This window comes from Halichoerus grypus, chromosome 3 (assembly GCF_964656455.1).
Source record: "Halichoerus grypus chromosome 3, mHalGry1.hap1.1, whole genome shotgun sequence".
NCBI classification, from domain to species: Eukaryota; Metazoa; Chordata; class Mammalia; order Carnivora; family Phocidae; genus Halichoerus; species Halichoerus grypus.
In genome coordinates, this window is record NC_135714.1 from 113,704,218 (window position 1) to 113,718,718 (window position 14,501).

The 14,501-nt window shown below is 33.9% G+C and overlaps 1 pseudogene; it reads right to left on the minus strand.

Annotated features, from left to right (window-relative positions):
- Positions 1-12,451: 12,451 nt before the first annotated feature.
- LOC118544207 (3-hydroxyisobutyrate dehydrogenase, mitochondrial pseudogene) lies at positions 12,452-13,553 on the minus strand (annotated as a pseudogene).
- Between the last annotated feature and the right edge of the window lie 948 nt (positions 13,554-14,501).

The following is a 14,501-nucleotide window of genomic DNA, read 5'->3' on the forward strand; positions in this document are numbered from 1 at the left end:
AGGGAAATAGCAAGCTTAGGCCCAGAGCAGACACTCTGAAGTGTGACTAGAAGTCATAGTGTTTCAGTCTGTGGAAATGAACAAATAGAGACAGAGTATATAAGAATTCCCACTTAACTTTTTCAGTAGTGAAATTAATAAATTAGGTATATAAAACACAATAATTTATTTATTTGAAGGTTTAAAACGTCAAATCAAATCAAAACATATATAGCTGAAATTCAAAAGTTCTAATTTCAGAGATGTTTATTATTAGCTGAAGAAAGAAAGTATAGTTTCTGTTTTCTGTGAGGTGTAATTTATATTTTATTCATTCTGCTACAGTGTAGAATGGCCAAATGTCCACATTTTCTTCCTAAGCTTCATGGTCTTATTAAAAAGGAGCACATGGGGCGCTTGGGTGGTCCAGTCGGTTAAGCCATGGGACTTTTGATTTTGGCTCAGGTCATGATCTCAGGGTTGTGAGATCGAGCCCTACCTAGGGCTCTGTGCTCAGTGGAGAGTCTGCTAGAGATTCTCTCTCCCTCTCCCTTTGTCCAGCCCCTTGCTCACGTTCCCTCTCTCAAATAAATAAATCTTTTTTTTTTTTAAAGGAGTGCATTTTATCACAATTCATTTTCTCAATCATCATACCTATCCCATCAATGAGTAAAGTCTTCTCTCTTATATTTGGGTTCCCTCTAATCGGCCAAAAGAAGACAGAGTAGTTGGACAGAAGAGAAAGGGGATTGAATAACCATTGCTAAGATTAAAATATCCTTTAAATATAAAAACTATTTCCTTAAACATAAAACTGTCTTTAAATATAAAACTATGTTCTTTAAATATAATTGTTTCTTTAAATATAAAACTATGTGTTTTTTTAAATATAAAACTATTACAGGATACTAAACTTTTAGTTCAAATTTAAGAGGACGCCACATAGGTAAAAATGAGAGTGTTAAGAAGAATTTGAATGACAGCATGTAAAACCTGTAACACACCTTATGGTCTTACTCTCATCCATGGTGCTAGCTTCTTGAACTTACTTTGGATCCAAAGACATGAAAGAATGTAGTTTTTAAACCTCTGACTGTTTAGGTAGATCATCTTTGTTCCATGACTGGAGAGAAGTTGTGATTCAGGGATTTAAGTGGTAGAAAAGAAGGATATTGTGCTCTATCCTGGCTTAAATATAAAATATTAGTTTATAATCTACTTTTCACTCACTCCTTTCAGTCTCATCAATTTAAAGAATTCAGTAGCACATTTCTCAGTATTCATATTTCAGAAAGTCCCCTAAATCATTCTCAGGCTACATGTGGCTTTAGATATAGCCCGCATTTGTTCCTCACCAACATTACATGAGCTTACTTAGTCACATTTGGGCAAAAGTACAATTGGTGAGAGTTGAACATTTCTGATCATAAATCTATTACTAATGCAAGGAGAGGCTAAAGATGGTAGACTGTTATAAAATGTTACATGCTTTGACAAAACAGTAATGAATAAACTGGAGAAAAATGAAAAGAAATGGAGAAAGTAGAATAAGCTTATAATTGCCTATAGGTAATAGATAGAGGGCAAAAAATATTTATGAGATGACAATGTGAATGGAAGTAATGTAAAGGTGAAGGAAAGGAAATAAACGTATTAATGTCAAAAACTATGTACACATGAAATTTTATCCTACTTGCAAGCTAACGAGTTAGCCTGCCACAGTTTCATAGAAGATAGCAAGAGACAAGTGACTCCTGATTGAGAGAAAAGGACAGGATTGTGGCACAGCAACAAAGGAGTTTCTCATTCCCTTTGATGTGAAAATGGGGTTCAGAATGAAGGGTCAAGAAGGGATTCTTAAGGCGTCTTTGTTGCAAATAGGTGGTTTTATTAAAGCACAGGGACAGGACCCTTGGGCAGAAAGAGTTGCCCTGGGGTCATGAGGAGTGGCCCGTTAATATGTTTTCCGGGAGGGGGTTAGAGATAGTGTAAATCTCTAAGGAATTTAGAACAAGTTTTCCAGGATGTTGAGGGCCTAGCTATTGTTAGGAAAATGTTATTTATTACTGTCTAGTAAAACCTTAATCATGAGATCCTTCAAATGTCTATCAGTGGGCCAAATGCTGGGAGAATGATTGCTAGCTAACATATATTATGGCAGCCAAGGGTGGGGTGGGGGGGCGGGTAGAGATAAAGGAAGTTTCCAAAGGAATTTTTGTAGGTTCAAGGAGATTTACAGAATCCTGGAGGTTGGGATAATGTTAAGCTAAGATTACCTTTTGCCCTTAGCAAAGTATTAACATCGAGGCAGTTGAGTTCCTAGAGGAAGGTCACTCTGCATGTCTCAAGGACATGTCAATGGGCTGTAGGTTGTAAGGAAATTTAATTTTTTTTCTTTTGCATTTGTTTCTCACAGCACCTTCACTTCCCTTACTCCCAGGTCCTGAGGGGGTGATGTTGAGAAGGGCACAGGTGGATGCTGCTCATAGAGTAGGTTCAACGTCACAGGTGAGGAACCTAAAATTTAGGAAACTTTAATCTTTTAATTTGGGCTGGTAGAATACTTGCTCAAACTTTGCCACAGATGGAGACACCATTTTTATTTTCCTAGTCAGAAAACAAATATGCTCACTTCCTGAAGATAGTCACGATCTCAATCTTCCAAGACTGTTTGCAATCCAAATGTCCCGAAAAAATAGTTGAGAACAAAAGCTTATGCAGACATGCAAAAATACCATGAAGAATTGTCTCCCAACAATTAGGAGAAAGGTATCCACCAGAAAAAAAAAAAATAAAATTTCCAAACTACCAAGACAAAATAAACAAAATAAAACAAAAATATCAATAGAAATAGACCAGTATGTGAAAAATACTGCATAAATATGACACAAAGGAAATATGAAATAAAATGATGGAAGATATGAGACTGAACATATAAGTTCTACCACCAAGTGTAATTGGAATTGTTCCTTTCTTAAAAGAAAAATATTTTCAGAATGGCTTGCAAAGAAAAATTCATGTGTATATTTCTAAAAGGTATACACCTAAAAGAAAAAGATACTAAAATGAAGGAGAGACAAAAAGGTATACCACGTGAATACAATCCTAAGTGAAATTGGCATTGGTACCTAAAAAGGTGAAATTCATAGCAACAAAATCAAGACAAAAGACCCTTCATAATATATTAGCACAATTTCCATAATGAGGACATAACAGTCATAAATATCCATGAACCAAGTAAGACAGTAGCCATTTTCAAAAAGCACCACTGACAAAATTGACAAGAAATTAACAGAAACACAATAAAAATAGGTGACTTCAACCCATCACTCTTGACCTAAGACAAGTCAAATTGTTAAACTCTAAGTAATAATTTATAATCTTATAATATATAAATGGTATAACCATTAAGGTAAATTCTATGGATGCATAGTGAACTTTGCATTTGGATAACAAACAACTTATTTTCAAGTGCATATGGAGATTTCAAAGGAGGAAATGGGATAAGGATATAATAATTTTATTTATGTATATTAATTAAAATATATTATTAAAATGAAATATTGAAGAACCAGTTCATAATGTAACTTTGTGACACATATTAATAAATCCCCTTCTTCCTTTTAAGCAATATTCTAGGCACTGCTGTGAATACATTGCTAAGTTCATGTATCTTCTATTATACTTTGTGTAAATTGTGTATTCATGTATTGTTTCTCTGTTCTAATCCTCCATTAATATAACAATTGCATATAATTTTGATTCAGTTGCCAGAACCAAGATACTTATTAAAACACACACACACATACACAGGCAGGAGAACAGCACCCATTTTCTTCATACATAACATTCCAAACAAACAAACGAACCAAAAAAAACAGATTGCTGAGGACTGCTTCATATACTTTCATAATTGTAAATAACTTCAGAAAAATTGAGGATGTGAAATTAAAAGTAAAGGAAACGTACTAAAGTGAGATTTTGGTTAAAACTGAAGTAAACGGCAGAATAAATAAAGAAAAGGAAAGCACTGTTGATTGTGCATAAAAGAGAAAAATGAGAAGGTAATGGAAGTTGATTGTCGATTGCTCTATTTCCTGTGTATTGCCTTCTGTAATGCATCTGCATGTCTTTTTCTGCTTTTATGATTTTAATTTCATTTCTATGCAGTATTGCTGGAGCACAGGCTATATCAATATCAATGAACTATTAGAACGCCTCTTTTGAATTATATTTTTTTCAGCAAACCTTTTCTAAACAGGAACAAGCTGAGTCTTTTGAATATTCCAAAAGAAATTTTAAGCAGTTACCAGGAAACCGTACTTGTGCAGACTTTCAAAATAAAAAAACAAAGTATGTTTTAACTTAATTAAATGAACATTTATTCAATTAGGATAATTTATAAGATCAGGAAGTAGCAAGGCTAAAAGCAATTGAAAGACATTCAGAAACCAGGCTATATTCATAAAGATTTTATGTATTTGGAAAAGAAGAAAATAAGTTGTCAGCTAATTTATTTATTAACAATTCTAAATTCTATTACAATTCCTAAATTATTAGAAAATATATAACAGTACAGCTGTGTAAATATCCAATGACTTTCAATACATCACTGAAATAAAAATTCAAATCTGCATAATAATATGAAAGGATAGATACTCAACTGAGAACAAATAAGAATGAGAGTTATGTCACCTCTTTCTCAGTAGAATTTTAGCTTTAATTTTTCATTTTAAATATCCCAGAATGAAGGTTCTACTCACTGATATAAGCATGCGTACCTTATACTTTTATTATTTCACTATATGGATATATTTTATCCAAATGAAATATCAAAAATACCACTTAATTCTATACAATAGAAAATAATATCATATTCATTTGGAATTTGATTATGGAAAACATAGGGGTTTGGTTGATCAGATTTATATGTATGTGCCAAGCGTTACCAGTGGTATGCTTCAACTTACATGGCTTACCTATTCCACACTGCTCATGTCCTTTTCTGCTTCTCCTATGTCCTTGGCTGAAGACCACTGATCTTCGTTTGAAATATCATGGAGGAAAAAGGTCAACATACAGATAAGTTTATCTTATCATAGAAAAATATTCACTGTATTTCCATTGGGGTATATGTTGCAAAGACATATGCTCTGGGGAAAGTAGATGGGTCATTAAGTGTGAAAAAGTAAATTCTGTATCTTACATGTAATGGATTAGTTATGGATGGAAGCCTGCTTAGATGTTTGTCAGTCCATTTCCACTGAATTCATATCTTCTCTTCCCTCCATATTTAAAAAAAAATGAAAGGCATTGTATCTTAGCAGAGGAAGATAACTGGAGGACACATACGCGGAACTGAAGCAGTCAGAAAAATCCAGAAGCCATTAGATTGGTCACCTGACCTGTAGGAGTTTAATTGTCCAAATGATCCAATATTTTTTCCAGCAAACAATATAAAAGTGTCAAGATCATTGATATTTGTTCACGTGTGGGCTAGCAAGTGTGCTGATGCAATTTACAACCTGATACTTCAGAATATCATGTGTGATTCCTTCATTTAAGTTTTCTTGTTTTGATGTTTATTTCCTTGGCTCCTTTTATTGTTAACATAATAATGGGTCCCAGACAATTACCATCATCTATATATATCACACTTATAGCTAAATGAGAGTGAGCCTACATATGATAGAATTTGGCATAGTGTCATAAGAACAAAAATAATCATCCAAAATATCTATTCGTATGAACCTTTCCTAGTAAAATAATCAGATTTTATTAAGTGATAATGGAGTTGTCCTATTTCTTTCTCTCTAGCCAAATCTTCTCTTCTGTATCCCCAAAATAAATGCTTAATATCCAAGCATTCAATATGATACAATAATAACTTAGTAGATTATGTGTTAATCTTAACAAAGTTCATACTATATGAATTTAAGAACTACAATACATCTAAAAGAGGAAACTAATTTCGTAGATTTTGCTCATGAATTATAGTATTAAAAACCTTTATTTCAGGGGTGCCTGGATGGCTTAGTTGGTTAAGCATCTGCCTTTGGCTCAGGACATGATCCCAGGGTCTTGGGATCGAACCCCGCATCAGGCTCCCTGCTCAGCTGGGAGCCTGCTTCTCCCTCTCCCTCTACCCCCTCCCCCCGTTTGTGATCTCTCTCTCTCTCTCTGTGTGTCAAATAAATAAATAAAATCTTTAAAAAGAAAAAAGTCTATTTCAGAGTTAAAAATAAATGTAGATTTTTTACCATGTAGACAACTTGTTCTAGATGGGGAAGAATTACCTAAAATTATATATATCAGACTCCTGTGAAATTTTCTGAAATATTTCACAATAGTTCATTAATAATAAAAATATATTAAGGATAATTTTGTTAGGCATGAGGTTGTATCAAAACATTCCATAGTATTACCCCATGAAATAATAATACTCAATACCTAAGGAAGGCTGACTGCTGTAGAATCATCCCTAAACTTCATATTTTTCTTAGAAGAAAAACTATACTTTAGGATTCCAACACTCTAAATTAGAACTTTTTCAAATTCACTTTCTCAGACCGCAAAACCAAAGACTCATATACAGTATATCTAAAATAAGATGTAAGACTCTGCATTTTTAAAAACATCCATATGATAAGAACAAAAATGGTTTGTGAGCCATGTTTTGTGAAGCATTACAATTATTTTTTTCTTGCCTTTTTTTTTTTTTTTTTTTTAGTTTCAAAAAGTGCCTGGGTTGTCAAAACTCAGACTTCTAATATTTAATGTTATAAGGTGTAGCTCCCAGGTTGTGGGTGAGGAGAAGGCAACTGATCAAGTGGCCTTCATTCTATGGCACAGAATTACATATTCCCTCATCACTGATATCAGATTTGGCCTTCAAAGATGCATAAATATGTTCATCAGTGCTCTGGGCAAATCAACATCAAAATCCTGCTTCATTTAAGTTGGTTATCACTGGTGACACATACTAGAACTTTCAAAATAAGTTTAAATATTTCAGAAGAATAAAGATATATGTCTCTTTAAGAATTCTAAAGAATGTTGAGCAATTTGCAGTTGATGATCTGTACTGATCACAAACAAATGTATACCCTGTACAATATTGAGATTTACTATAAAGCAAGGAATTTCTCAGGTGGCCTTAGACACAGGTCTTGGTCCCTCAACTATGTGAGTCACTTGCAAATTGCTAACACAGAAAGAACTCGCAACACTGCATCATTCGGAGATTTGTAACAGTTTTTGTTAGAGTATAGAACCAGTTTCAGGTCTGACATGTAAAGTGCTTAGAAGTCTTCACTCCTGTCCTCACAAGTAGAATAGTGAACAAAATGAATCAATTCAACAAATCTTAGTTCCATCAGAAGATTGAGTTGCAGAACAAATGGTTGTCCCCAAACTGGAGAGACAGGCAGATACAGAGAATCATAGCTTACCATGAACAGAAAACATTGCTAGAGCTAGAACTGAAAGAAACACTCCAAGGTTAATTAACTAATTGTTGGAGACTGGCCATACACTAACTTGAGAGATAAAGTTCCTGGAGGCTGAGCCTTAGGAGATACCCTACACTTTTGTTACTTTTACTTCCAGGATCCTTACCACATTCTTAAGGTGAAGCTCAAAACAAAACAAACAAACAAACAAACAAAAAACAAATTTTGTTTCTGCTTTAGCAAGGTGAATGGAAAAGTAGCCATTTTGTAATTGCCCAGAGTTCTCTATTCTCTTCAACCAAGGAGAAACTATTTTACCAGAGCTTAACCAACCTAGAATACGGGTAATATCTAACTCCAGCCATCACTAGTCTTCCATTCTTACTTAAGGACTAAATAAAGTTGAGAAGCACTTGTGAGGATCACAGCCCAGGGCTATAGGCTCACTAAGTTCTGAGACCTAATCATAGAATTATAGAATGCTTCCTCTCTTCCCCCAAACTTCATCAATAGGATGTATTGATCTCAGTTCTCTTACCTGATACATCGTGTCTAGCTTTCAACAAAAATTACAAGGTATGCTGAAAAGCAAAAAACAAAAACAAACTAAAAACAAAACAAAACAAAACAAACAAACAAACAAACAAAAAAAACGGTCTAAAGAGACAAAGCAAGCCACAGAACCATAATCAGATATGCTAAGGATTTTGAAATTAATCAGACTGGGGTATTAAAATAACTGAGTAATATGCTAAGGACTCTAATGTAAAGAGCGGACAATATACAAAGAGAGATGGGTAGTATAAACAACTTTAAGAAAGAATTCAAAAGAAATGGTAGAAATAAAAACATTGTAACAGAAATGAAGAATGCCTTTTGTAGGATTGTCAGGAGATTGGAAAGAGTGAAGGAAAGAAAAATGGAGGTTGAATACATGTCAATTGAAACATCCCAAACTAAAAAGGAAAGAGAAAAAAAATAATGAAAAAAGGGGAGATGGGTAACAGAATATCCAAAAAATGCTGGACAATTTCAGAAAATATAACATATGCACAATGATAATACCAGATAGAGAAGAAATAGAGAAACAAAATATTTAAGGTAAATGGCTGAGAATTTTCCAAAGTTAATAACAGAAAACAAACCACAGATCCAGGAAGCTTAGAGAACTGTGCCTAATTTATAAACGAAACTTCATGATTGGTATGTATTTACAGGAAAAAACAGCAAATAATAGGGTTTGGTACTATCCACGGCTTTAGCTCTCCACTGGAAGTCTTGGAGTATGTGCCCATGGATGGGGGGTGGGGTGGGAATACTGTACAACATTAAATGTTTATTTTCGAGAAGAAAAAGTGTATCAAATCCATGATTTAAGCTTTCACCTTAAGAAACTAGTAAAAAGACAAATTAAATAAAAAAACAAGAAGAAAAAGTAATAAAAGAAATCAATGACATTGAGGAGAAAAAATAGAGAGAAATTAATGGAACCAAATTTAGTTCTTTGAAAAGACTGATAAAATTAAAATACCTCTTGGGCGCCTAGATGGCTCAGTTGTTAAGCATCTGCCTTCCACTCAGGTCATGATCCCAGGGTCCTGGGATCAGGATAAAGCCCCATGATGGGCTCCCTGCTGAGCCTCTCTCTGCCTGCCCACCCCCTGCCCCCTGCTCTTGCTCTCTCTCTTGCATTCTCTCTCTAATATAAAAAGATTTTAAAAAATTGAAATACCTCTAGACAGACTGATAAAGAAAAAGGAAGAAAACACAAATTATTCATGTCAGGAATCAAAGAAGGGATTTCCCTACAGACTCTATGGACATTAAGAAGATAAAAAACAAACACTAACAACTCTATGACCAATTGCTTGATACAATCTACCAAAATTGAATTCATAGTTTAAAATATCCCAACAAAGAACATTAGTTCTGAATGGTTTGAAGAAAACCATAAAAGCCTTTAACACTTGAATTGTTAGATAACTGTTCTTTTGCATTCCACAAGCCTTCTACTTCAATACCTCCTGAAAAACAGCAACTAAAAAAAAAAAAAAAAGAAAAAAAAAAAAGAAAAGAAAAGTAAGAAAATTAAAAGTCCTCAGATACATCCATGTAGTTAAGGACCAAAGGAAATAATTCCTCAGCTTCAGGTCTCACACTGTATGCCCTCTGGTACATGGCATGAAGAGTGGAGCTTGGATTAATTTTAGATCCCATTTGTCCTGTGGTAGGCTGAATAACAATTCCAAAGATATTTTCTAGGTTGTAATCACTGACACCTATAAATAATCTCTATATGGCAAAAGAGACTTTGCAGATGTAATTAAATTGAGGCTCTTGAGATGGGAAGATTATCCTGGATTACCTGCTGGGTTCTAAATGTAATCACAGGGGTTTTGATAAGGATGCAGAGGGAATCAGTTGTATTCTATAAACTAGCAACAAACATCTAAAGATGAAATTAAGGAAACAATTTCATTTAAAATAACATCAAAGAAAAAAGTAAAGATAAATTTAACAAAAGAAGTGCAAAATATGTATTCTGAAAACTGGAAAACATTGTTGAAAGAAGTTAAAGAAAACTTTAATAAAAAAGAAGACTTCCCATGTTCATGGATTGGAAGGCTTAACATCTTTAAGATGGCAATACTCCTCAAATTGATGTACACTTTCAAAGCAAACTCATCAAAATCCAGCTCTATTCTTCAGAAATGAAACAGCTTATTTTAATATTCAAATAGAAATAAAAGACATCAAAGTACCCAAAACAATCTTGAAAAGGAAGAATAAAGTTATATTATTTATATTTCACAATTTCAAAACTTACTACATAACCAGAGTAATCAAGACAGTGTGGTATTGGTCTAAGGATTAACACATAAATCAATGCAGTAGAATTGAAAGTAAAATAAAATTATCTTAAAATTTATGGTCAACTGATTTTATACAAGTTTACCAAGACAATTTAATGGAGAAAGAATAGACTTTTCAAGAAATAGAGTTGATACAATTGGATATCAACATGTAAAAGAATGAAGTTGGAACACTCTTTTACACCATACACAAAAATTAACTCAAAATGGAAGAACTAAATGTAAGTGTAAGAACTAAATGTAGGAACTAAAACTAAACTTTTAGAAGAAAATATAGAAGAAAAAATATATATATGATACACACAAACACACACACACACACATACGAGAGAGAGAGACATTTCTCCAAGGAAAATACACAAATAGCAAATAAACACATAGAAAGATGATCAACATCATCAGTCATCAGGGAAATGTAATCAAAACCACAATGAGATACAATTTTATACCCACTGGGATGGCTATAACAATAAAAAAGATAATAACAAGTGATGGGAAAGATGTGGAAAAACTAGGATACTCTCCTTGCAGTTATTATAGAAAACAGTTTGGCAGTTCCTAAAATGGTAAGCATAGGGTTAACTTATGACCCAGTGATTCTATCCCTAAGTATATATCTAAGAGAATTGAAAATATATGTCCACTCAAAAACCTATCGACAAATATTTATAGCAGGATTATTCATGATAGTCAAAAAGTAAAAACAAATGTCCATCAACTGATGAATAAACATAATATACATTCAAAGAATTAGATATTCTTTATAATCAAAAGGAATGAAATAATGCCAACATGCGACAATATGCGACAAGGTGAAAGATCCTTGAAGATATAATGCTGAGTGAAAGTAGCTAGTCACAGAAGACCACATAGTATATGATTCCATGCATATAAAATGTCTAAAATAGGCAGATCTATAGACACAGAAAGTAGATTAGTGGTTGCTAGCACTGAGAGGTGAGTGATTCCTAATGGGCATGGGGTTTTGGGGGGGTGATTAAATGTTCTAAACTTACATTGTGGTGTGGTAAAACAACACTGTGAATATAATAAAAAACATTGAATTGTACAGTTTCTATTGGTGAATTTTATGGTATGTGATTTATAGATATTTAAAGATGTTTTAAAAAAAAAAACTATGTTAAATAATACCACCTTGGAGCATTGTAACAAGAAAAGCAAACTACTTTGGGGATTTATTCTTTAGCATTAGCTGTCCTTACTTATTTATTTATTTATTTTTTAGTTAAAAAGGGGCTTAGAAATAATCTACTGCAATTTCCTACTTTTATAGTAAGAAAACCAAGGCCTAGAGGGATTACTTAACTTGCACAAAATTTTTTTTTTTATATCAGCACAGAAATTTACTTGAATTCAAAATCATATGGTTATATTTAGAATAATATAATAATTAAAGCAAATATCATGGCTCTGAAACAGTTCTAAATATGTCATTCTTTTGAATTAAAAAAATACGTAGTAAGAATGTATAAGGAAGGAAAAATATAAAAAAACAAGCTTGCTGAGTATTGGAAGTTGTTACAAGAGGGACACACTAAGATAATATAACAGAGTCCAAATTATAAAACATGAAGCAAAGAGTTCTCTTGCTTTATCAACTCCTGGAAAATAAATCAGTAACCTCTGTAATGCAAGAATACCACCACTTGGTTAACAGGACAAACTTCCTGAGGGACACAGGTAGTAATTAACTATACTACCTCTTCTTCTAACTTCTTTCTTCACACCAATTTCTTTTCTTTAAGACAGGTTTCATCCTGTTGAAAAAATATTTGTTTTTATTTGTAAAGTGGAGTAAATAAGATCCTGATTGAAGTATGAAATGATGTAGTTGAAGATACTCAGGGATCAAACTTTTGAGAAAGGTCAATCAGCTAGTTAACAGAGAACATCAGTGGCTTGCAAAGAAAAAAAAAATAAAATCAGATAGTACATGTTTGCTAAATAGATAAAGAAAATAAGCAATTAAAAATAGGTGAAAAATCCTAGAGTTTACTGGGACCTAGACAATCACAAGCAGACAGGTGACCTTTGACCCATTTACTTGGGGAGTGAGCTATAAGGATGCTCCAAGATAGAGTTTGGTTTTCAACGGTGTCCACAGCCAAACGGTAAACTCAGAAGGTCTCATAGAAACTGGAAGACGCAGGAAAAGTCTTTCTTTGAGTAACCCTTTGCACACATCACCCTGTAGACATGATGGACTTCACTGTCCGGAAGGACTAGGCTCTTTCTGATGGTGGCAGAGTCTTGTGCTAACTCCAGATCCTTAGCCATGAGTGTTGCTCCAAATCCACCCTAATAGTTATTAGCGGATGGAACTCCATCCCTCACCCCAGGTACAGGGTTGTAAGTGTCACTTGACCAACACCATTCTGAGATCATATTTAGGATTTTAGCCAACCGTTTTGGGTCAAGCCCTAACCTGATTCCAAGATTCATAGCTTCAGCAGTTCCAATCATTCTAGTAGTTAAGAGCATGTTGTTGCAAATCTTTGCAGTTGAGCAGGGCCGCAAGGCTCCCCAGTACACCACATTGGAGCACATGCACCCAACAACTCTTGGGCAGCAGCAAATTTATCTTTGACTCCTCCCACCATAAACGTGGAGCTCCCAGATGGAGCAGCTGCCACACCACCAGAAATGGGCATCCATGAAAACTGCTCCCATTTTCTCAACTTCTTTGGCCAATTCTTTTGAAACTGCAGGATCAATAGTACTGGAATCTATTAATAGTGAGCCTTTCTTCACTTTTTTTAGAATTTCATTTGCTCCAGAATAACTTTCTGTTGCATTGATACTGGTAAGCAACACTGTAATAATTCTGTCAACTTTTTCAGCTACATCTGCTGAGGAATACACTACCTCTTTGTATGCATCAGGGAACACATCATAAATAATGAATGGATAGCATGAGATTTTTTGCCATTGAATTCTCCATGTTGCCCTGTCAAATGAATCCAACTGGAGTCTTAGAAGCCATTGACCTAGAACACACCACTGCAAGGCTGGCCACTGCCAGGCGCTGCCGGTGGCTCCAATACCAGAGTCTAGAGACAGTTCCACAGAGTAGAGCCATAAGGAGGATGGCATGCTGCCCCAGTCCCACCTGCCCGAGGTGACCTCCCCACTCCCGGCTTGCCCACTCACTGCTTACACAAGCTATTAAAGGCAATTTAATAGCAAAGCTTACCCACATCATTGTGTAGATTAAATTCTGTAAAGCCATTTGCAATCTACAAAGTGCTATATCAATATATGATATATATTAATATTATGTTACATATTATATATAATAAAAAATGGAATGTTTTGTTATTATTTATGACTTCATTAGAGTGAAGTCTAACTTGTTTAATATTCATCATTTTGAAAGAGAATAAATTATGACATATGAATTGATAAAATTTCAATTTATATTCCTCTTATCCCCTACTGCTTGCCTCCTGCATCTGCTGTGAACTTTTTTTAGTGTTTGGAGAGTTTCTTCGTAGCAACTTTGGGGATAGAGTATTATTTGATCATTTTAAACTATATTTTTAGAAGGAAATAAACTCTCTCTGGGTTTAAGATAATATAAAAATCAAAATCAATAGAGAATATATTAGTCTGGGATTGGTTTTGAAAGTTCTCATATAGATCAGGGGGTCAGAGCAGTGAATTGAGTCTCCTCTCCTTAATGGGTTTTCCCTTATATTATTTAAAGTACTCAAAGAGAATTAATCCTTGTTACGGAGAACATTAAAGGAATGGATCAATTTTTCCCTCAAAGGAGCTTTCAAATAACCTATATGACCTTTGCCTTTTTGATTGTTCAAATCCTAAGATATCTTAGTGTGTCTCTTGAGGTTTCTTTTTTTTCTTCTTCTTTTTCAATATTTGTGTTAGGTGTTGGTTTTTGCCTGGGGCAAGAACCTAATAGAGGAGAAATAGTAATGTTTTAAAAGCACAAGAATCTAATATGCATTTTTAAATCTAACCTTTAAAAAGCTATTTTTTTCTTAAGCAAAGAAGAATCTAGGGAGAAAATTTGAAGGACTTGAATGTTGCAAAAATTAAACTTCCATAAATATTTCAAGAAAATGTTTGTATTCAAGTCTCTATTTGACCATGACAATGATCACTTTCCCTACTTTCCTGAAGAAATTTTTCGTCAATTTTGCTTTATTTAATGAAG